Source organism: Monodon monoceros, unplaced genomic scaffold (assembly GCF_005190385.1).
Source record: "Monodon monoceros isolate NGI ecotype Baffin Bay Population unplaced genomic scaffold, NGI_Narwhal_1 Super_Scaffold_18, whole genome shotgun sequence".
In the NCBI taxonomy this organism is placed as follows: Eukaryota; Metazoa; Chordata; class Mammalia; order Artiodactyla; family Monodontidae; genus Monodon; species Monodon monoceros.
Genome location: NW_021703774.1, coordinates 144,241,849 through 144,267,449, shown reverse-complemented (window position 1 = coordinate 144,267,449; position 25,601 = coordinate 144,241,849). Strand labels below are relative to the sequence as shown.

General features: G+C 40.5%; 1 protein-coding gene and 1 pseudogene across 2 annotated transcripts in view; one reads left to right on the top strand and one right to left on the bottom strand.

Annotated features, from left to right (window-relative positions):
• Nucleotides 1-25,601, bottom strand: part of EIF2B3 (eukaryotic translation initiation factor 2B subunit gamma) — a 157,798-nt gene that overhangs the window by 50,899 nt on the left and 81,298 nt on the right. The window lies entirely within an intron of this gene.
• Nucleotides 4,766-5,096, top strand: LOC114898523 (annotated as a pseudogene). The gene has a single exon (XR_003794395.1). The product of XR_003794395.1 is annotated as a 40S ribosomal protein S29 pseudogene (transcript).

Below are 25,601 nucleotides of genomic sequence, written 5' to 3'. Positions count from 1 at the left end.
TATTTTATTTTTTCTCATTTATTTATTTATTTTTAAAATAAATTTTATTTTATTTTTGGCTGTGTTGGATCTTTGTTGCTACGCACGGGCTTTTCTCTGGTTGTGGCGAGTGGGGGCTACTCTTCGTTGCGGTGCGTGAGCTTCTCATTGTGTTGCCTTCTCTTGTTGTGGAGCATGGGCTCTAGGCGTGCAGGCTTCAGTAGTTGTGGCATGTGGGCTCAGTAGTTGTGGCTCACAGGCTCTAGAGCACAGGTTCAGTAGTTGTGGCGCACGGGCTTAGTTGCTCTGAGGCATGTGGGATCTTCCTGGAACAGGGCTTGAAGTCGTGTCCCCTGCACTGGCAGGCAGATTCTTAACCACTGTACCACCAGGGAAGCCCCCGTTTAATTTTTTTAAATGGTATTAGAAATAAGAATTGATATTTTAAAAGAAAACAAAATAAACAATACCAAAAAACCTCAAAGAGGCACCGGCAAGATCTGGGTAACTGGTTGATTGCTCTGGGCCAAGAAGATGTTTTGGATTTGTATAAAATAAAGTAAGAAATCAGTAAATGGAAATGATAAGACATTTAGAAATAGTTATAATTTTATGTTAAAAAAATTTAAAACAAGTTGCCAACCATAGAAAAAGCTTATTACAATAAAAATAATATATATATATGAAAAATTTGTGGGAATCCTTTCAGTGATGAAAACTCAGAGGAATGGTATAAATTTTTTAATCTTCAAAGTCTATAGGATCTTCGAAAAGCTCCCTAAGAAGCTTTTTCTTCTCTTCATCTAACATAAAAGGAATTAAAAAAATGCTTTTAAAAGGTCTATTCTAAAAAAAGAAAAGGAGAGTGGAGAAGAAAAGATCTTAGAAGAGAAGAACAAATAATGGACAAAAATTTTAAAGTCTAGAAAACGTAGGACAATATAAGCCATTAGGATTATTTTTATAGACCTATTTTTAAAATAGTAAGTTGTATATTTTAGAATTTTAATTTGTAATATTTAAAATTTAAGGGAAATCAAGCATCTTTTTATGATCTTAAAAACAGGAATACCAATTTTTTTTTTTTTTTTGCGGTACGCGGGCCTCTCACTGTTGTGGCCTCTCCCGTTGCGGAGCACAGGCTCCGGACGCACAGGCTCAGCGGCCATGGCTCACTGCGCCACCAGGGAAGCCCCTAAAATAATATTATTAATAATTGTTATAATTACTACCTATTGGTTTTGTTCCTTGCTTTAAATATTGGTATTCCTGGGCTTCCCTGGTGGCGCAGTGGTTGAGAGTCCGCCTGCCGATGCAGGGGACACGGGCTCATGCCCCAGTCCAGGAGGATCCCACATGCCGTGGAGCGGCTGGGCCCGTGAGCCATGGCGCTGAGCCTGCGCGTCCGGAGCCTGTGCTCCGCAACGGGAGAGGCCACGACAGTGAGAGGCCCGCGCATCACACACACACAAAAAAGATCAATGGCTTTTAAAGTATCTTCATAAAAGTCCTTAGCTGGTCTGTATAATTTACTATTTTAACCATTTTCAAGTGTACAGTTTTGTGGCATTAACTACATTCACATTGTAGTGAAACTGTCACCAACAACCATCTCCAGCACTTTTTCATCTTTCCCAGTTGAAATTCTGTATCCATTAAATACTAACTCCCCATTCCCTTCTTCCTCCTAGCCCCTTGCAACCACCATTCTACTTTATGTCTTTATGATTCTGTCTACTCTAGGAATCTCATATAAGAGGAAGCATACAATATTTGTTTGTCCTTCTTGTGACTGGCTTATTTCACTTAACATAACGTCTTTACAATTTATCTATATTGGAGCACGTGTTAAAATTTCCTTCCTTTTGAACTCTGGATAATATTTCATTGTATGTATGTACCACATTTTCTTTATCGATTCATCTGTCTATGGATACTTGAGTTGCTTCCACTTTTTGGTTATTGTGAATAATGCTGCTATGAACATGAGTGTACAAATATCAATTTAAGTCTCTGCTTTCACACACACATTTCTTAAATTTTTATCATGGAACATTTCAAACATACACAAAATAAGAGAAAAACATAATAAATTCCCATGTGTGCATCAAGTAGTTTCAAAAATTATCAACATTTTCTAATCTTTTAAAATTTTTTGCTGTAGTATTTATTATAGGTTAAATTGTGTACCCCCCAAAAGATGTTGAAGTCCTAACCTATAGTACCTGTGAATATGACCTTATTTGGAAATATGAGGTCTGTAGATGATCAAGTTAAGGTTAGGTCATTAGAGGGCCCCTAATGCAGTATGACTAGTATAGTACCCTTAAAAAGGGGAAATCTGAACACAGAGACAGACATGCTTAGAGGGAAGACAATATAAAGACACGAGGAGAATGCTATCTATAAGCCAAGGATGCCTGAGGTTACCAGAAGCTAGGAGAGACGAGTGGAACAGATTCTCCCTCATAGACTTCAGAAGGAACCAACCCTGCCGATACCTTGATTTCAGATTTCTAGCCTCAAGAACTGCTAAGACAATAAACTTCTGTTGTTCTAGGCCACCCAGTTTATGGCGCTTTGTTATAGCAAACTAATATAGTATTTTAAAGCATATTCCAGACATAATGTCATTTTACTGTGAATATTCCAGTATGCGTAGTATGCATTTCCAACTGATAAGGACTTTGAAATATAATCACTACGTCATTATTACACCTAATAAAATTATCAGCGACTTCATAATGTCATCTAATATCCAATCCAAATTCAAATTCAAATTTGTCTTTTCACAGTCTGTCTGAATCAGGATTCAATCAAAGCCTCACAATGTATTTGGCAATTTCATTTTAAAAAAGTTCCCCTTCCTGGGACTTCCCTGGTGGCACAGTGGTTAAGAATCCGCCTGCCAATGCAGAGGACATGGGTTTGAGCCCTGGTCCGAGAAGATCCCACTTGCCACGGAGCAACTAAGTCCGTGAGCCACAACTACTGAGCCTGTGCTCTAGAGCCTGCTTGCCTAGAGCCTGTGCTCCGCAACAAGAGAAGCCACCACAATGAGAAGCCTGTGCACCACAACGAAGAGTAGCCCCTGCTCGCCGCAACCAGAGAAAGCCCGCGTGTAGCAACTAAGACCCAACGCAGCCAAAAAAAAAGTTCCCCTTCCTTATTCCCCTGACAAGCCACATGATTAGAGCGGATCACCTGTCTTGTAGAACACTCTGTGTTCTAAATTTGGCTGGTTGCTTTGTTGGAGTGTCTTTTTAAAATAGCTTTATTGATGTATATAATTTATATACCATAAAATTCACCTGTTTTAGGTGTACAATTGAACGAGTTTTAGAAAATTTACAGAGCTGTACAACTATCACCCCAATCCAGTTATAGAACATTTCTCTCACCTAAATAAAATCTCACATGACTGTTTGCAACCAATAAATCCCCTCTCACCCTCAGTTTCAGACAATCACTAATCTGCCTCCTATCTCTATAGATTTGCCTTTTCTGTTTTTTAAAAAATTATTATAGGGACTTCCCTGGTGGTCCAGTGGGTAAGACTCCACACTCCCAGTATAGGGGGCCCAGGTTCGATCCCTGGTCGGGGAACTAGATCTGCATATGTGCCGCAGCTAAGAGTTTGCATGCCACAACTAAAAGATCCCACATGCCTCAGTGAAGATCTGTGTGCTGCAACTAAGACCCAGCGCAGCCAAAATAAATAAATAAATATTAAAAAATCTTATTACAGCCATTCTAGTGGGTGTAAAATAGCATCTCGTTGTTTAAATCTACATTTCTTTAGTGACTAACAATATTGAGAATCTTTTTATATTCTTATTAGCCATTTGTATATTTTCTTTGGTGAAGTGTCCATTAAAATCTTTTGCCTATTTTGAAATTGGGTTATCATCTCCTTGAATTCTAACAGTCCTTATGTTTTTATTTTCTTAATGGTGTCTTTTGAGGTTTTAATGGTGACTTTAATTTTGAGGATATAAAATTTATCAATCCTTCTTTTACGAATTATGTTATTGGTGTTTTAACTAAGAATTCTTTCCCTAACCCAATTTCACAAAGATTTTTTTCTAAAACTTTTACAGTTTTAGCTCTTACATTAGGTCTGTAATCCATTTTCATTTTTGTGTATGGAGAGAGGTTAGGGTCTAAATTAATTTTTTTGCATGTGAATATCAAATTGTCCCAGCACCATTTGTGTAAAATACTATCCTTTGCTCATTAAGTTGCTTTGACATCTCTGGTGAAATTCAATTGACCATAAATGTAAGGGTATATTTTTGCACTCTCAATTCTGTCTCACTGCTTTGTATGTCTATCCTTCTGCCAGTACCATACTGTCTTGATTACTATAGCTTTATAGCAAGTTTTGAATTGGAGAAGTATGAGTTCTTCAACTTCTTTGTTCTTTTTCAAAAGTGTTTTAGTTATTCTGGGTCCTCTGAATTTGCACATAACATTTAGGATCAACTTGTCAATTTCTACAAAAACTTTACTGGGATTCTGATGGGTTTGTGTTGAATCTAAAGATCAGTTTGGGGAGAAATGCCATCTTAACAATATTGAGTTGGGATTAACATATACACACTGCTATACATAAAACAGATAACCAATAAGGACCTACTGTACAGCACAGGGAACTATACTACATATATATAACTGAATTACTGTGCTGTACACCTGAAACTAAAATTAACTATATGTCAATAAAAAAATAAAAATATTAACCTTAAAAGAAAAAAAACCCAATATTGAGTCTTCCAATCCAGAAACACTGGAATGTGTTTCCATATACTTAAACTTTATTTCTCTTGCCTTTTGCCTCATTGCAGCCGAGAAAGCAAGATGGTTCACCAGCAGCTGTACTGGAGCCATCCAAAAAAATTTGGTCATGGTTCTCGCTCTTGCCGCATCTGCTCAAACTGGCACAGTACGATCCAGAAATATGGCCTCAATATGTGTTGCCAGTGTTTCCTCCAGTACATGAAGGACATCAGCTTCATTAAGTTGGACTAAGTGAACTTCCTTGAATGGGTCATCCAGGACATCTACCTTATGCAGGCACAATGCTAGCTCTTTGTATATAAAATAAAAAATTTAAACTTAAAAAAAAACCCCACAAACTTTATTTCTCTCAGCATGGTTTTGTAATTTTCAGTATTATGTCTTGATCTTCTATTAAATTTATTCCTAAGTATTTTATTCATTTTGATGCTATTATAAATGGAATTGTTTTCTTATAATTTCATTTTTATTGTCCATTGACAGTATATAGGAATATAATTGACTTTTGTACATTGATCTTGTACCCTACAAACTTGTTGAACTCTTATTAATGCCAGTAGTTTTGTGGATTCCTTAAGATTTTCTACATATAGGATCATGCTGTCTACAGATAAAGGTAGTTGTACTTCTTCCTTTCCAATCTGAATGCCATTTATGTCTTTTTCTTGCCTGAATGAACTGGCTATAATATTAAACAGAAAAAGCCAGAGAGGCCACTCTTGCTTTGTTCCCATCTTAAGGGAAAACATTCAGTCCTTCACTATTAAATATGACATTATTTAAGTTTTTTGTATTCTGTAAGTTTTTTGTAGATACCCTTTATCAGGCTGAGGTAGTTCCCTTCAATTCCCAGTTTGTTGAAAGTTTTTTTTTTTTTTTCTAACTTATTTTATTTTTGGCTGCATTGGGTCTTCATTGCTACGCACAGGCTTTCTCTAGCTGTGGCGAGTGGGGGCTACTCTTTGTTGCGGTGCATGGGCTTCTCATTGCAGTGGCTTCTCTTGTTGCAGAGCACAGGCTCTAGGCGTGTGGGGTTCAGCAGTTGTGGCATGTGGGCTCAGTAGTTGTGGCACATGGGCTTAGTTGCTCCACGTCATGTGGGATCTTCCCAGACCAGGGCTCGAACCCATGTCCTCTGCACTGGCAGGCGGATTCTTAACCACTGTGCCAACAGGGAAGCCTTGTTGAAAGGTTTTATCATGAATGGGTGGTGCATTTTTAAAAATGTTTTTTTCTGTGTCTATTGAGATAATCATGTAGTTTTTAATCTTTTATTCTATTAACATAGTATATTAATTGTTTTTCAGATATTAAACCAATCTTGCACCCTTAGGATAAGTCTCACTTAGACATGGTTGCTGGATTCATTTTGCTAATATTTTGTTGAAGATTTTTTCACCTATATTCATAAAGGATATTGGTCTTGTGTTTTATCTAGCTTTGGTATCAAAGAGTTATACTGGTCTCATAGAATAAGTTGGGAAGTATTCCTTCTTTCATTTTCTGGAAGACTTTGTGAAGGATTGGTATTATTTCTTTTTAAAATGTCTGATAGAATTCACTAAAGAAGCCATCCTTACATTTTGAAGCCTCAAAGATGTTTCTTTGTTGAAAGATTTTAAATTACTAAGTTGATTTCATTAATTGCTCTAGGTCTACTCAGGTTTTCTACTTCTTCTTGAGTCAGTCAAGATGTATAGCACATGATCCTTGTGGCTCAGACTATAGCATACTGATTAACCCAGGACTCTCCTATGCTCTCAACTCACATCTGTTCTCAGTATATTGCTATGTGTGAGCTTTTTTTTTTTTGGCTGCGCCATGCAGCTTGCGGGATCTCAGTTCCCCAACTAGGGATCGAACCCAGGACCCTGCAGTGAAAGTGGTGAGTCCTAACCACTGGACCACCAGGGAATTCCCTGTGTGTGAACTTTAACCCAATACTCTAATTGATTCTAGTTACTTAAGGGAAGGAAGGACTGGAACCAGCATCTGCTGAATAGTTATTATGTGCCAGGCATTTTGCAATGTGCTTTCACATCTTCACAACATCTCCATCTTCCTTTTACAGATTAGGAAAACATAGACTCAGAGAGGTTAAGTAAGTTTCCTAGGTCACAGAGGTAGACAGTAGTAGAACTGGAATGGAAATGTAGGTATTTGTGACTCTAAGGCTTTTCTATTACCTCATAAGGTCTCTCAAGCGACTTCTTTCTTTTCTCCGTATATAATCCTAGGAGTTCTATATAGATGAAGCCCTGTTCCAGTCTCACATCTAAATCCAAGGCAAGAAAGGTAGAATGCCTGGCTGTACTTTAAAAAAAAATCCCTGCTTTTGTACTTGTTCCCTTGCTGAATACCCTATTTAGGAGTTCATCAACCACTAGTACCATTCAAGAAGGAATTTGCTAAGGAATGGGGTTCTAAGTGTTGACCTAAGACAAGCCTAGAGGAACTCTTTATCATTCTGCTTCCAAGTTTCTAAGCAGATGTTAAGAAATGCTATCAGAGAAACAGCTGCCTGTTTGGGGCAAATTACTTTTAAATGTCAAGGAGTTCAAAGACCAAGCTGTACCCGTGTTTCATTTCAATATTTACTTACCCAAATTTTCTCCTCATATTAACAACTCGAAGTAATGTGTGTGAGGGACAAAGGTTTAAGATCTCCAGAGAAGCTGGAAGAAAGACTGCCACATGGACACTAGTCTTCAGGATTATGCAGGACTGAAGACTCAAGATTTTTCTGACAGCTTTGCTTTAACTCAAAGAAAACTGAACACAGAGCTATGTGTACCACCAACATCGTACAAAACAAAACAATGTAAAATTACAGAGCTAGGGAATAAAAAAGCAGTTCAGAAAGGCAGCCCAGAAAGAAAGAAATATATCCATGAAAGAGAAGATAAATACTGAAAAAAAACCCCACCCAAACCCCCCAAACCAAGTAATTACTATGGTTAAAATCATACCAGTTTTCTCCCTAGCAGAATAAACTTAAGAATTTAAATGCCCAAATCTCTTAATAACTCTAAAAAAAGGTCTGAGTTCCTTTAGTTAATAATAAGATCTATAACCCCCACGCCCAACTCCAAAGATCTTAAGGGATTCAGATGCTCATTTCCTTTAAATCTGTAGAATAGAGACAAAACTCCCTCCCCAGAATCATCATGTGTGCAGGAGAAACTGAGTTGTTTTTATCCTGTTCATTGCATAAGTTATAGCAAAGGCCAACTGGGAGTTCTATTCCCTGACATGCTCACAGTACAACGCTCATTACCTAGAAGAATGAGTAGAAAAAGGCAGATAGGTAAAGAAACAGATTATGGTAATTGCATGCTTAAAAAGTGAAATTCATCTAGACACTCCATGTGGACACACTATTAGACTTCCAGCACTGCTATGAATGGGACTGCAAGGATTTCTAGCCTAGTGGGAGAACTAGCATATATGCTGAGACAGTCCACAACAACCTAGTGAAGAAAGAAAGCCTCCACTAACCTAAACTGAGTATGTTCTAATAGTTTATATGGCTATACAGAATGACTTTTTCCAAACCAAACTGAGTCCAAATTTGGGGACAGGAGAATAGCAAGGAATGGGAACAGAATGACGAAAATTCAATTGGACAAAAAGTCAAAATACAGAAGAAACTTTAACATACGCTTCTCTTTGCATAAATATAAATGCTGACAAGTGAAGGAAATGTCATGGATGCCTCCTGAATTCAGATGCCAGGATATCTGAAACTTGAAACAATGACTCATAAGAACCAGAAGCAACAATTCCAAAGAGGATAAAAGCCTCCTATGACAACTTAGCCATCTTGAAGTGTTCAATGCAACAACATAAACAACTTCTCTCTCTGAAGACCTTCAGACAATCACCTTCTATTTTGTTTGGCAATCTTAAACATGTTCCAACAAAGAAGCATCTTCTCTCCCACTAGAAGAGCCAGAGCTAATTCCCTACTGCCTAATCATTACAATTTAAAAGAAACTAGAGACCAAGGTGTGCTTGAAACAACCAAGGTTGCTCATAAGTAGAGGAAGGAGCGTGATCTATGAAGCATGGCTACTTACTAGTTATCTATAATTCTAATGAGACAGATTTTGGAGTAAGCACCTATTACATGACTACCTGGTAGCTGTTTTATAGGAAGGCACCTGCCATACCACCCCAAATGCCTGATCTTGTTGGCACTGTAAGTCACAGGAATGACAGATTGTTGATAGTTAGGAGTGCATATGGAGTTACCAAACCAAAGGTCTGCCTATGCAGCAGAGTGAGCTATGGTGCTCAGATCCTCTCCAAGAAAAGCAGTTGTATTGAAGTGGAAGCCCTGGACTCAAAGCAGCAGAGACTGCTAGAGCTGGAAGAGTTCTTAAGAGTTCTAAGTGCTGTTCCTCATAGTACCGAGAGAAAAACAGAAATGATTTTAGTCCATGTCAAAAACAAATCACTTGGACTTCCCTGGTGGTGCAGTGGTTAAGAATCCACCTGCCAATGTAGGGGACATGGGTTCGAGCCCTGGTCCAGGAAGATTCCACATGCCGCGGAGCAACTAAGCCTGTGAGCCACAACTACTGAGCCTGCGCTCAAGAGCCCACGAGCCACAACTACTGAGCCTGCGTGCCCCAAGTACTGAGCCCAAGTGCCACAACTACTGAAGCCCACGCTCCTAGAGCTCGTCCTCCGCAATAAGAGAAGCCACCGCAATGAGAAGCCCGCATACCGCAACGAAGACCTAATGCAGCCAAAAATAAATAAATTAATTAAAAAGAAAAAAGTCACTTCACTCCTCTACGAGACAGTCCCTAGCCTATATTCATTGAACACCTACTATATTCCAGGCACTTGGGATACAGATGTGAACAAAATGGACATGATCCCTGCATGAAGCTTAGAGTTGAATGGAAAATCATTATTGCAAGTATGCAATAGTTGTGAAAGGCGAGCACAGAGTATTACGGAAGCATATAATGGGGGACCTAGCCCAGGGTGGAAGATGACAGGAAGCTTCCCTTTAAGCTTAAACCTGAAAGAAAAGCAGGAGTTAGCCAGGTGAAAGGGGTGGAGAAAATGAGATGGGCACTCTGGGCAGAGAAAATAGTACATGCCAAGACTCTGAGGTAGACTGGTGAGTACGAGGAACTAAAGTCGCCCAGGACCACTAAAACAAAGAAAACAAGATGGAGAGAGGCACAAGATGAGGCTGGAGAGGTTTCAGGCCCTGTTAAGGATTTCTGTTTTTATTCTAATCTTGAGACTAATGACCACTTGTATTCTGTGATACCACTGGCTTAATAGTGAGCTAAGTCAAAGTTGAAAGGCAGCTTGGTGTAGTAAAAAGAGCACTGGACTAGGAGCCAGGATTCTAGTTCTGGCTTCATCACTTAAATATGGCATAATCTTTCTTCATGTCAGTTTCTTTGTTATAAAATGGAATATTGTGCTTCATAGAGTCAGAGAGTTTTCTGGAGCTGCTTCGGGAACTGCTACAGGAAACCTGAATCAGAATAAATCCCTGTTCTATGTTTCATATCTCAGGCTTCTATGTAAGACTTTACTTAAAGAAAAAGTTCCACTTCCTTAAGAGAAAATTGGAAAATTATTGCAATTTTTAATCTTAGATAATATATTCATTAATTTGGCAAACATGGAGGCCCATCATATTATCTCCTTGCTGCAGAGTTATTAGGATGATCAGAAATTATGCACTTAAAGTGTGTTGCATGGTATTTGCCATATATTAGGCACTCATTAAATGATAACTATTATTATTATTATTATCATCATGGGCCAAGTACCATGCTTGGTACCAGGGACACACAGCTGAAATAGACAGATGTTGCCTTTAGGAACTCATAATCTAGTAGAGAAGACTATGTGTTAATCTATTATGTATAATGTGATAACAGTGTAGGAAGCTAGAACAGAAAAAGATGCAGTGAGCTGTCTAAGGGAGCAGGGATAGGATAAGGTTTCATAGCCTGAGATTAGTTCTGAATGCTGAGGAGAAATCTGCTATGCAGACAAAGCAGGAAAAGGATATTTCAGATTGAGGAACTAGCATATACAAAGGCAAACAGGTATGAAAAACAAAACAAACAACAAAACCTAGGATAAAGGTTAAAGCTGGAAGGGTAGCCAGAGGCCAGATTATGGAGAGCCACCTACAATGCTTAGATGTCATGTTAAAGAGCTTGGATTTTGTCTCTTAGGTGATGGAAAAACCATGGAAAGTTACTGTTTTAAGGAAATACATATACATGGTATGCTGGCTTATGTATTAACTTAGCTGATCTGGAATTATGTTATGCAAAATTCTCTTCTCTGAATCGTTCTGAGTTAGCAAATGGCTACAAGAGATATTCTGTGTGACATTTAGAAGGCAGAAGGAAAGCTGCAAACACATTTTTTAATGCTCTGAAGGTCAATGGATGGTGCTAAGTATTATGGCAACCTGTGTATGTCACTGAGATGCTAGCTCACCCAGCAGGCAGAGAACAGTACCCAGACCTGCAGCTCCTCCGGAACCTACCAGATATCCTCCTTCAGCTTCTCTGGAATCCTGAGCCAAGCACTGTGTAGCTCTGTGGTGAAGGATGTCAGTTCTCCTGCAGATCACCCACAATAATGAAGCTAAAAGTGGTGAGAGACAGATGTGGGTTCCTATTTGTTCTTGCTCTTGTCCACATCCAGCTTTCCTTCTGACTGTTGGTCTAGCTGACTGATAGCGATTTCAGGCTCAACACTATACAGAAGCAACAACATGCACACAGAGCTCTACCAACTTCCACAATTGCAAAATAATCCCTTATTCTATATCACTCATAGCAGTTCTACTTCTCTGATATAGAAATTGCTACCAGAAGTGGTCCTGGAAGAACAGAACCTTAAGCATGGGTTTGCTGAATTGGTTCTGTGTCATCTGGACTTAGTTCTTTGATTTGATAAGGTTCAAAGGCCTTTCAACTGACTGATGACACCCATCTAGATTAACCAGGATAATTTCCCTCACTTAAAATCAACAGATTGTTGGGCTTCCCTGGTGGCGCAGTGGTTGAGAGTCCGCCTGCCGATGTAGGGGACACGGGTTCGTGCCCCGGTCCGGGAAGATCCCACATGCTGTGGAGTGGCTGGGCCCGTGAGCCATGGCCGCTGAGCCTGCGCGTCCGGAGCCTGTGCTCCACAATGGGAGAGGCCACAACGGTGAGAGGCCCATGTACCGCAAAAAAAAAAAGAAAAAAAAAATCAACAGATTGTTGATATTATTAACCACATCTACAAAATACCTTCACAGTAACACCTAGGTTAATATTTGACTGGAAAAACTAGGTATTAGAGCATAGCCAAATTGACACATAAAATAACCACCTCATAGACTGATGAGAACCACATGTCTAACATTAATACGGAAGTCAACAAAGCCTTCCTAGGCAGGATTACACTGCTGCTCACCCTCCCTGTCATCTTAACCCGGAGTGCCGGAACCTGCTGAAGCGTGGAACATCCCTCACCTTCCCCAAGAGGTGCTTGACACAGCAATATGCATAGCTCCATTGACAAAAGGCTCCTATTCACAGACAAACCCTGGAAAGAGAGTTGTCTCTCCCAAATTATCCTTCCAAGCTGCCTGGTCCACTATGTCTGAAGAATTTAATAAAAAAGAGTTACCATCCTCTATAGAATGGTATAGAGAATGGAAACTGACACATTAATCTGCACTCCACTCAGTCCCACTGGCCTAGCTAATATGAACTTCCAGCAGGTCCACCTTAGTCCTCATTCTCCAAGGAACATGAAGCAACATTCCCATTATCTTTAGGTCCAGTTCCCAGCTGGCTGTGTAGATAGCGAGAGGCAAAGGCCCAGTGAAGGATCACTCAGGGGTTCATCCCTCAAGGCTTGGTTCCAGCTCTTGCATGGCTAGAGTTACATCATATTCGGAAGATTTTACAAGACAACCTGCTCAGGCACTCCCACCCTTTGGGGTTCAACAGTTGGGTAAATAAATTTCTCCTGAGTGGTAGATGTGCTAGGCACTGAGCTGTATTAAGTATATAATACTGAATGAAACACAGCTAGTAATCACTTTATTGTTTGTAAACCTGTAAGACTTCCCTTTGCTTTTATGAAACCTTTTCATATTATTCTCTGTGCTTCAGAGAAACTGCGTAACTCAGTTACTTTTGCTTTCCTTTCTCTGTGTCTTCGCTCATGTGGTTCCTTCTGGAATGCCTGCCTCTACTCGTGTGCCACTACTCCCAACATGTATAAATCCTTAAAGCTCCAGCCTCAAATGTAATTTTCTCCTTAAAAAATTCCCAGATTCTCCTAATCTACTGAGGTTTTTTTTCCCTTTCTAAATACTTATGGAATTCTACCCGAAAAATCACTTATAGTACTAATGTTCTATTCTGCATTGTGTATATCTATCACCTCTTTCGGGGAAGGAAGATTTGAGACTTGATCATCATAGCAGCACATTGTGTCCAGAACAGTGTACTACATGGCAGGCACTAAATACTTACTGAATGTCCAGAAGAGTACACATTCTAATAAGAGATATAGACTCATCAGAAACAAATGTTAGAGACTTCAGGAGGGTCCTGACGAGTTTGGGTGTACTTCAGAATATTCCTGGTTGGTCCAGGAGAGTTGGCAAGGTTAGGTGCACAGTAGGGAGTGGGAAGAAAGGGGTAGGAATGGGACAAACTACTGAATGATACAGTTAGTCCTAGTATGACAGGCCCCCTACAGTCAGGATAGCAGCTATTAGCTAGCTATGCTGAGAACCTTCTCCCAACCTCACTTCCACCTTAGGGACTGCCTAACATGCAATATGGCTCATATAACCTTAAAACGTTCTCAGTTTTTCCCAAGTTAAAATACTCTTTTTCAAACTTTCCTTCTCCTCCTTCTAATTCTACTTTTATCCTTCACAGCCAAATTTCTCAGAAGCATAGTCCAACATGCTGTCACCATTTAACATCTTCCACTCTACCCACTTTGATAAAGTCATTAATGACTTCCATTTTAGTAAAATACAGTGATCATTTAAAAATTATCATCTTACCTAACCTCACAGCCACATTCAACACTACTGTTACTTTCTTCCTCTGGCTTCTGTGACGTATGTTCTCTTGGTTTTCCTTTTCTCTTTCTCTCTCTGACTTAAATTCCTTTGGAAGCTCATGATCCTCTAGCTGGCGTAAGCCTGTTCCTAACCCTCTTTCCTCCTCATTCTGTTCTCTTCCTAAGTGATTTCATCCATGCCCGTATCTTCAGTCATCATCTATATATGAGTAGTTACAAATTTTTATCTTTGGCATAGTGCTAACCTCTGAGCTCCAAGTATATATTGGGTTGCCCAAAAAGTTCCTTTGGGTTTTTTTGTTTTTTTAAAAACACCTTTATTGGGGTATAATTGCTTTACAATGGTGTGTTAGTTTCTGCTGTATAACAAAGTGAATCAGCTATATATATACATACATCCCCATATCTCCTCCCTCTTGCATCTCCCTCCCACCCTCCCTATCCCACCCCTCTAGGTGGACACAGAGCACCCAGCTGATCTCCCTGTGCTATGCGGCTGCTTCTCACTAGCTATTTACATTTGGTAGTGTATATATGTCCGTGCCACTCTCTCACTTCGTCCCAGCTTACCCTTCCCCCTCCCAGTGTCCTCAAGTCCATTCTCTATGTCTGCGTCTTTATTTCTATCCTGCCCCTAGGTTCTTCAGAACCATTTTTTTTTTTTAGATTCCATATATATGTGTTAGCATACAGTATTTGTTTTTCTCTTTCTGACTTACTTCACTCTGTATGACATTCTCTAGGTCCATCCACCTCGCTACAAATAACTCAATTTCGTTTCTTTTTATGGCTGAGTAATATTCCATTGTTTATATGTGCCACATCTTCTTTATTCATTCATCTGTCATTGGACACTTAGGTTGCTTCCATGTCCTGGCTATTGTAAATAGAGCTGCAATGAACATTGTGGTACATGACTCTTTTTGAATTATGGTTTTCTCAGGGTATATGCCCAGTAGTGGGATTGCTGGGTCATATGGTAGTTCTACTTTCAGTGTTTTGAGGAACCTCCATACTGTTCTCCATAGTGGCTGTATCAATTTACATTCCCACCAACAGTGCAAGAGGGTTCCCTTATCTCCACACCCTCTCCAGCATTTATTGTTTGTAGATTTTTAGATGATGGCCATTCTGACTTATGTGAGGTGATACCTCATTGTGGTTTTGATTTGCGTTTCTCTAATGATTAGTGATGTTGAGCATCCTTTCATGTGTTTGTTGGCAATCTGTATATCTTCTTTGGAGAAATGTCTGTTTAGGTCTTCTGCCCATTTTTGGATTGGGTTGTTTGTTTTTCTGATATTGAGCTGAGCTGCATGAGCTGCTTGTATATTTTGGAGATTAATCCTTTGTCAGTTGCTTCATTTGCAAATATTTTCTCCCATTCTGAGGGTTGTCTTTTCATCTTGTTTATGGTTTCCTTTGCTGTGCAAAAACTTTTAAGTTTCATTAGGTCCAGTTTTTGTTTATTTTTGTTTTTATTTCCATTTCTCTAGGAGGTGGGTCGAAAAGGACCTTGCTGTGATTTATGTCAGAGAGTGTTCTGCCTATATTTTCCTCAAAGAGTTTAATAGTGTCTGACCTTACATTTAGGTCCTTAATCCATTTGAAGTTTATTTTTGTGTATGGTGTTAGAGAGTGTTCTAATTTCATTCTTTTACATGTAGCTGTCCAGTTTTCCCAGCACCACTTATTTATTTATTTTATATATATATATATATATATATATATAAAATTTATTTATTTATGGCTGTGTTGGGTCTTCATTTCTGTGCGAGGGCTTTCTCTAGTTGTGGCAAGCGGGGGCCACTCTTCATCGTGGTGCACAGGTCTCTCACTATCGTGGCCTCTCTTGCTGTGGAGTACAGGCTCCAGACGCGCAGGCTCAGTAATTGTGGCTCACGGGTCCAGTTGCTCCACGCCATGTGGGGTCTTCCCAGACCAGGGCTCGAACCCGTGTCCCCTGCATTGGCAGGCAGATTCTCAACCACTGCGCCACCAGGGAAGCCCCCAGCACCAGTTATTGAAGAGGCTGTCTTTTCTCCAGTGTATATTCTTGCCTCCTTTGTCAAAGATAAGGTGACCATATGTGCGTGGGTTTATCTCTGGGCTTTCTATTCTATTCCATTGATCTATATTTCTGTTTTTGTGCCAGCACCATACTGTCTTGATTACTGTAGCTTCGTAGTATAGTCTGAAGTCAGGGAGCCTGACTCCTCCAGCTCCGCTTTTCTTTCTCAAGATTGCTTTGGCTGTTCAGGGTCTTTTGTATTTCCATACAAATTGTGAAATTTTTTGTTCTAGTTCTGTGAAAAATGTCATTGGTAGTTTGGTAGGGATTGTACTGAATCATTTCCTTTGGGTTTTTCTGTAACATCTTATGAAAAAGCTAAAGGAACTTTTTGGCCAACCCAATATATAAAGCTTCCTACTTTAAGACATCTTTGGGCTTCCTTGGTGGCAAAGTTGTTGAGAGTCCGCCTGCCAATGCAGGGGACACGGGTTCTATCCCTGGTCTGGGAGGGTCACACATGCCATGACATGGGTTCTATCCCTGGTCTGGGAGGATCACACATGCCATGGAGCAACTAGGCCCGTACACCACAACTACTGAGCTTGCACTCTAGGGCCTGCAAGCCACAACTACTGAGCCCCCGTGCCTTGACTACTGAAGCCCGCATACCTAGAGCCCGTGCTCAGCAGCAAGAGAGGACACCACAGTGAGAGGCCCGTGCGCCACAATGAGGAGTAGCCCCTGCTCGCTGAAACTAGAGAAAGCCTGCATGCAGCAGCGAAGACCCAGTGCAGGCAAAAAAAAAAAAAAAAGACGTCTTTACCTGGATGCCTTAAAAACACCTCAAATTCAGCCCAAACGTTGGATCTCACCTCCACAAACTCAGTGTTCCCTATCTCACTATATATCCTGTAGCTCAAACCAAAATGTAGTCATTCCTGACAACTTTCCACACCTCAGCACCAAGGCTCAATCACACACCAAGTCCTCATATTTTACCTGTGAAATCCTTCTCTAATTTATCCACTTTTCTTTGTCTCCACTGTCAATGCCATAGTCCAAATTACCATTACTTCTCCTGGATTACTACAATACCCTCCCTTACCTGGTCTCACTACATCCTCTCTTACCCAACTCCAATCCATTCTTCACACTACATCCAAAGTTATCTTTTCAAAGGGCAATTTGATCATGTTATTCTCCTACTTAAAATCCTTTGGTGGTTAGGACTGTGGTAGATTATTTTCAAAAACGGCCACGATTATTCCCCTCTCTGAACCCACAACTCTTTGTAAAGTAACTCTGCAGTTCCTCCCATTAAGAGGTAAAGTTTATTTTCCCACCCCATGAGTCTGGGCTGGCCTTGTGACTGCTTTGACCAAAAGAATATGGTAGGAATGATGCTGTTTCAGCCCTTTCTCCAATATATAAGACTGAAAGGTCTTACTAGGCTCTGTCCTTAAAAACTCCATGCCAAGAGTACATTCAAACACAAGATGACATGCTGGCTCCATTAATGTCCTCTCCCAACAAAGTTATTTGGCTCCTACTTATGTTAGGGCACGTATTAGATCTTAGGGTTAAGACAAATAAAATACAATTGTTGTCCTCATGTAACTTATAGTCCAGAGCAACAAAAGTTACAGATGTTTTCTAGAATCTGTATAGTATATAGAAGAATACAAAGGAAGAAGGGTCAATTTTGTCTAGTGCAAAGACAGTCAGGAAAAGCTTCAAAGAGAAGTGATATTTTAGCTGAGTCTTGAAAGAAGAGCAGGTATTTAGCCAGGGATGGAAGGGTAACTTCGGTTGAAGGAGTTCCAGGAATGATGAAAGCAAAGGACAGAGGTGTAAAAAGAAATGCATAAGTCAGAGAAGTAAAAGGAACTCTCCATAGCCATATGGTGGAGTGTTGACTATGAGGTTGTATTGGGGGAATGGTAAGATATAAGGTTGGAGGAGTAAGCATGGTTAGATGACTAAGGGTCTTATGAATTTGTACTTTATCCTATAAGAATGTGTTTACAGGTGTAGGAGAAAGAAATAGTAGAAAGCAAAGTTGAAAATTCTGGAAAATGCTGAAAAAACTGACGAAGCAAGATTCCACGGGAGGCATAAGAAAATGGGATAAAAGACATAAGTGAAGGGTCTAGTCCTAAATTGGAGGAAGGAAACTTCTAAGGCTACAGAAAAGGAACTGAAGATGGGTCTGAGTAAAGATAAAATCATGGGAAGGGATAGTATGCTGGGGAAATAAGCATCTGTTAGTTAGGATTCTCTCACAGAAGGAGAAAGCAGGGTCATTTTCTGAAGCAGGAGAGTGGTGGATGGTTGATAATAGCTGCTGAGTGAAGCGGAAAGGTGGTCCAGGACAGGTGTAAGAATGCGAGTGGTTCTTAGGGCTCAGCCAAGATTGGGACCGTGAATTTATAGTGATGCCAGTCTACAACACTGCATGGTATTTCTCCTGAAGACTTTAACAGAACAGATGTAGGAGTGGACAAAGTAAATGTTAAGAGTAACCCAAAGTTGAGGGTTATGAGGGCAGATATAACAAAAGAACAATGAGTGAGGATATGGAAGGAAATGCCTAAAGTAATATAAGGTCTAGATTAGATGAAGAAGGAAATGAGGGTGAGAAAGAGAAAAAAAGAGAAAGAGAGAGGGAGGGAGGAAGAGCGGGAGGAAGGGGTGGTAAGTGACTAAAAGATATAAGGGGACTGAAATGAAGTAAACAGGATCCTGGGTAAAGATGGCAGACTGAACACAGGCATTAAGCCCTATTCCTTTTGAAAGTCATTAAAGTGACAGTAAACAGTTTTTTTTTTTTTTTTTTAAAGTTTATTTAATTTATTTATTTTTGGCTGCGTTGGGTCTTTGTTGCTGTGCGCAGGCATTCTCTAGTTGTGGTGAGCGGGGGCTACTCTTCATTGCGGTGCGCGGGCTTCTCATTGTGGTGGCTTCTCTTGTTGCGGAGCACAGGCTCTAGGCAGGTGGGCTTCAGTAGTTATGGCATGTGGGCTCAGAAGTTGTGGCTCACGGGCTCCAGAGAGCAGGCTCGGTAGTTGTGGCACACGGGCTTAGTTGCTCCGCAGCATGTGGGATCTTCCCAGACCAGGGTTCGAACATGTGTCCCCTGCATTGGCTGGCGGATTCTTAACCGTGCCACCAGGGAAGCCCAGTAAACAGTTCTTCGATTTTGTTTTTGAAGGCATTACCCCCAAGGACAAAGATTAGGAGGGGAGAGTACAGTAACAAAATTTTAGAAACTGTAAAGGATAGTGGTAAGAGATTTAGCATATCGAAGAAAGCTGAATCCTAAACCAGCCATAAGGAAAGTTGATTTGTACTGCAGAAGCCCTGAAATGATCAGGAATTGGTAGCACAGCTTTTAACCACCTAGAAATGAGATTGGAAGATTTTTCTCTGAACTCTGTAGCCAGTCCAAAAAAAAAAAAAAAAAAAAAGACTTAAGAATACTGACATGGGGGTTCTCATAAATAATCCTATCTACCATAAACAAAACCCTCAGAATGGGAGAAAATATTTGCAAACAAAGCAACCAACAAGTGATTAATCTCCAAAATATACAAATAGCTCATGTAGCTCAATATCAAAAAAAAAAAAACTCAATCAAAAAATGGGCAGAACATCTAAATAGACATTTCTCCAAAGAAGACATACAGATGGCCAAAAGGCACATGAAAAGATGCTCAACATCACTAATTATTAGAGAAATGCAAATGAAAACTACAATGAGGTATCACCTCACACCGGTCAGAATGGCCATCATCAAAAAATTCTACAAACAATAAATGCTGAAGAGGGTGTGGAGAGAAGGGAACCCGCCTACACTGTTGGTGGCAATGTAAATTGGTACAGCCACTATGGAGAAGAGTACGGAGGTTCCTTAAAAAACTAAAAATAGGGGCTTCCCTGGTGGCACAGTGGTTGAGAGTTCACCTGCCGAGGCAGGGGACACGGGTTCGTGCCGCGGTCCGGGAAGATCCCACACGCCACGGAGCGGCTGGGCCCGTGAGCAATGGTCATTGAGCCTGCGCGGCTGGAGCCTGTGCTCCGCAACGGGAGAGGCCACAACAGTGAGAGGCCGACATACCGCAAAAAAAAACCAAAAACAAAAAACTAAAAATAGGGGACTTCCCTGGTAGCGCAGTGGTTAAGAACCCGCCTGCCAATGCAGGGGACATGGGTTTGAGCCCTGGTCCAGGAGGATCCCACATGCCGCTGAGCAGCAAAGCCCGTGCGCCACAGCTGCTGAGCCTGCGCTCTAGAGCACGCAAGCCACAACTACTGAGCCCCTGTACCACAACTGCTGAAGCCTGCGTGCCTGTGCTCTGCAACAAGAGAAGCCACCACAATGAGAAGCCCATGCACCACAACAAAGAGGAACCCCTGCTCGCCAAAACTAGAGAAAGCCCATGTGCAGCAACGGAGACCGAACGCAGCCAAAAAAATAAAAACAAACAAACAAACAAACTAAAAATAGAACTACCATATGCCCCAGCAATCCCACTCCTGGGCATATATTGGAGAAAACCATACTTCAAAAAGATACATGCACCCCAATGTTCATTGCAGCACTATTTACTACAGCCAGGACATGGAAGCAACCTAAATGTCCATCAACAGAGGAATGGATAAAGAAGATGTGGTACATATATACAATGGAATATTACTCAGCCATAAAAAGAACAAAATAATCCCATTTGCAGCAACATGGGTGGACCTAGAGATTGTCATACTGAGCGAATAAGTCAGACACAGAAAGACAAATATCATATGATATTGCTTATATGTGGAATCGGAAAGAAAGGGTACAAGTGAACTTATTTACAAAACAGAAGTAAAGTAGAAAACAAACTTACGGTTACCAGGGGATAAGGGAGGTAGGATAAATTGGGACATCGGGATTGACATATACACACTACTATATATAAAATAGATAACTAATAAGAACCTACTGTATAGCACAGGGAGCTCTACTCAATACTCTGTAATGGCCTATATGGGAAAAGAATCTTAAAAAAAAAAAAGAGTGGATATATGTATATGTATAACTGATTCACTTGGCGGTACACCTGAAACTAACACAACATTGTAAATCAACTCTACACCAGTAAAAATTTAAAAATAAATAAATAAATAACCCTATCTATGTCACTTTATAGATGTAAGAGTTAAAAGTATAGAACAGTTAAAGTTTCACTGCCTATACTGGACAAGACACCTTGGGAAAGGTTCCTCCCCCCTCCCCTCAGAGAGCTGCAAAGTGGAGAAGTACTCTAGGAGTTACAGCTGGTAAGTAGCAGTGGGGATACTAATATAGATAAACAGCATGTATTTCAAGACATTCCACACCATCAGGAAAATAATCAAGAATGTGAACCCATTTTTCATCATCTGTAGTCCCAGAAATAGAGATCTGGCCATGATCTTTGAGGCTCTGACTTAAGTTTCTGTCTTTTTTCCAAGATGAACGTGTGAACATTTTATTCCATTTTAAAAGATATCGTTTAGAAGCTTGTTTTAATATTTTCATTACCCTTCCAGTAATAAAACCCTTGACTAGTATTCACAAGAAAACAACAGAACATTGGAGAAAGGCTACATGATTTTCTTATTAAATATTTGGCACAAATACCTTTACTTATGAGTTATTAAAAACACATGTCTTTCAGAAATGGGAATTTTAGAGCTGAGCAGTGCGGGGGGGTTTTAAAGAACAACTAAGCCAATTTCAGCTGGGGAAACTGAGGCTTAGAGAAGCAAAGTGATTTGCTCAGCGTCATACAGCTTTTGTCTCAAGACTAAATTCTGAATTCTCTGGACTTGAATTTCTAGTACAATTTCTTTCTATCAGTAACATTCTTTTCCACTACATATAATGCCTTTCCAAGTCAGTAATGCATCAATTTGACATGTGGCAAAGGTGTTGTGCTTTCTCCAAATCCACTGAGGTAGTACGAATTTGGGCCCAGTGGAGTGAAGTCACCAGTACTGTCTGATGACAGAGGGAGAATGCCTCTGTACCTGACCATAGGCTCAGCAGGACTCCTGTCTTACACTATCTCACTTTCCAGGACCAAATATGCCTGGAGCCCAACAAAACAGAACACTCTCTTTGCAATCAAGAAAATAATCCCTCCTCTGCTGGAAACAGAGAAAACAGATGGGATGTACATTCCATCATCACTGTCTTTTTCTCTTACAACCAATACCTATAAAAGTAAGAAAACTATAAAACAAGAGGTTTTTGGCTCTCTATATACACAAACGCCTTTTCCAATATAACTTTGGTGACTTCCCAATAGGAACTAGCCCCCACCTTTAGAAATTCAGTTTGAAAAGGAAGACAGGAAGTATTGTATTCTGATATTCAAAAAGTGCTTGAAAATCTGAATCTAATTAACTATCCCACCATCTCACTGAGGCGAGGAGGAGCCATAGGAATAGGGTCATAGGAATGGGAGGAACATTTTTACTGCTCATTTATCCAGCCAGCTGCCCTATTACGGCTATACACCAAAGACCCTGAATCACTGGGGTATAGATTACAAGTCAGAAGAATGAAATGGAGAGAAAAAAATCTGCCAACAATCAAATGTGCAACCTAGTCTTAGGAAACTGGTAGAAGATCTGGCCTTAATGGCCCCAGCATTTACCCAAGGCCTTGAGCTCAATAGGTATGAAGGAAAAATATACCTCCATCTGCTCTTCATTTTCACCTTACCTCTTGGCTGTGTCCACCTTCTTAGATCATATCATGATCAAACCTTGCTCTCTTTGGCAGGGACCACTGGGACTATGGTATTTACTAATGGTTCACCACATGGAGCAATAAACTAGTTCCCAGGGAGGATAAAGAGAAAGCAGGAGACAATTTCCACCTTCTAGCTGTAATTATAGAAACATATGACTCTGGCTTCTAAGAACTTTATGTCTAAACCTGCCAAATCTAATGTTGCATAAACATCAGTGCTTAATGGATGCATAAATGAGTCAGGTCCCTTGTTTCTCATAACAATAGATGACCACAAGTAGTTCCTTCTGCATTCTAGAGGACAAAATCCTTTCCCCTTTGGAATTTTGTCAATCTAGCAATGCAACGCTGCGTTTCTTTTTAGGTCTTATACCTTAAATCTATCCTGCGTACTGCTGTCAGACTACCTTTCCAGAATCCTGAATTATAAATATTATTTCTCTCCTCAAAATGTCTTTAATAATTCCCCAGTATTCAAGGCCCTCTATTTTTTTTTTTTTTTTTTTTGCGGTACGTGGGCCTCTCACTGTCGTGGCCTCTCCTGTCACGGAGCACAGGCTCCGGACACGCAGGCTCAGTAGCCATGGCTCACGGGCCGAGCCGCTCTGCGGCATGTGGGATCTTCCCAGACCAGGGCACGAACCCGCGTCCCCTGCATCGGCAGGCTGACTCTCAACCACTGCGCCACCAGGGAAGCCCGGCCCTCTATTTTTAAAAAAAATTAATTAATTAATTTATTTTTGGCCGCGTTGGGTCTTTCTCTAGTTGTGGTGAGCGGGGACTACTGTTAGCTGTGGTGCGTGGGCTTCTCATTTGTGGTGGCTTCTCTTGTTGCGGAGCACAGGCTCTAGGTGTGTGGGCTTCAGTACTTGTGGCACACAGGCTCCAGTAGTTGTGGCATGTGGGCTCCAGTAGTTGTGGAACGTGGGCTCAGTAGTTGTGGCTCGTGGGCTCTAGAGCGCAGGCTCAGTAGCTGTGGCGCATGGGCTTAGTAGCTCCGCGGCATGTGGGATCTTCCCGGACCAGGGCTTGAACCCATGTTCCCGCACTGACAGGCGGATTCTTAACCACTGTGCCACCAGTAAAGCCCAAGGCCCTCTATTTGTGTACCAACTTAACTTCCCAGCCTTATCTCCTAGTGCTCCCCAGTAGGGATCTTCCATTTGGGCTAAACTGTTCCTAAACAAGTCTTGCATACCCTGCCTCCACACCTTTGCTCAGAGCATTCTCCCCACATAGGATTCAGTTTCCCATGTCCCTTTCCATATCAGATCCAAATCCATCCTTCAAGTCCAAATTATTCTATTACATTTTCCTGACCACCTCAGCCCCTAGGGTTTGATGCTTCCCCTGAGTTCTTAGAACACTGTTGGCCATAATTGTTCAGAATCTGATATTGTTTGCTACTATTTGTTAAGCTTTTATATGCATAATCTTATATTCCACCAAGGCTAATGAACTCTTTGAGATAGTCTCCTGCCCCTTAAATACCAAAACAGTGGTTTAACAAGAGGAGGAAACTAATGAACACTGTGTTCCTGAAAAGTAGAAAGCATAAGCTAACAGAAAAGGCCCAGATCTGTCACTAACTAGATAATGATATGGAATAAACCCTTTTTCCTTTGGTTTTCAGTATCACTATTTGAAATATAGGGGACTGGACCAAATGACCTTCTAGCTGTGACAGTTTATGATTCTAAAATATCTGTAAATAAGATATTTTCAATACATTAAGAGATACCCTTTCATTGCATCTTTATGTTGAGCTCTTCTAAAATATAAAGAAACCCTCCTCTGTTTCCTAAAATTTGATTTTGATAAATGGTTTAGGAGAAAAAAAATCTGTAACAAACCCCTTGCTTCTTTTTTCACAGAAAGAATTCCAGATCCAGTCAGCTATATCCTGACTGCTGTAAGAAACAAGCTGTGTTAACAAGGTCCCATCATAGATACTCTTTATAGAGAGGGAGAGAAAAACAAACAAACAAAAACAACAACAACAAAAAAACCCCAACTCTAGTGGGGCTGGTAAACTACAGCCTGCCAGTTGGATGACCCTGCTGCCTGTTTTTGTAGATAAAGTTTTACTGGAACACAGCCATGCTCACCTGTTACATATCTATGGATGCGTTTGTGCTATAACAGCAGCGTTGAATAAATGCAACAGACACCAGATGGTCTGCAAAGTCTAAAATATTTACTACTTACCCCTTACAGAAAAAGTTTGCCAATCCTTGTTCTCTACCTTAACATTCATCACAGAGTGCCAAAGCCCTAGATTACAGACTCAATCATAGCTGGTCACTAGGTGATTTCCCACTTATTCGTTCAACAAATATTCACTGAGATTTCTTATTACTATCTAATCTTCATTTATTTCCTCATCTGTAAAATGGCATATAATAGTATCTACTTCATAGGGTTATTGTAAAAACGCCTTTAACACAATGCCAGGCACAAAATTTGAAAAACCATAGCTGCTATTGCCACCATAATCATCATCTCCACCACCACCACCACCAACACTACCATCACCATCCTTTCCTGATGCTGTAGGAAAAGTCGGTTCTCTCTGATGGCCATGACCACCTAAGTGAAAGGAGAGAATCCTAGCATCTCTGTGGCTTGACTTCATACTTAGGAAAGAGCTATATGTTGACAGCACTCAGACTGCAATCACAAGAATACAGGAAATGTTCTTTTGATATGAAATGGCAGTTGACCCTATAGGCTTCTGACACCAGAAATAACAGACACTCAATATCTTTTCCAGAGTTTATCAGGAAGACAAATATGATTTGAATTTATGAACACCCCTCTTGAGGACTTAGAGCTTGCTTGTAGTCCCAAACTCAAGCGACATTAAATAACAGTGTGAAATTAAATGAGTCCACTGACTTATCACTACCTTCCAAATCAACCATCTAC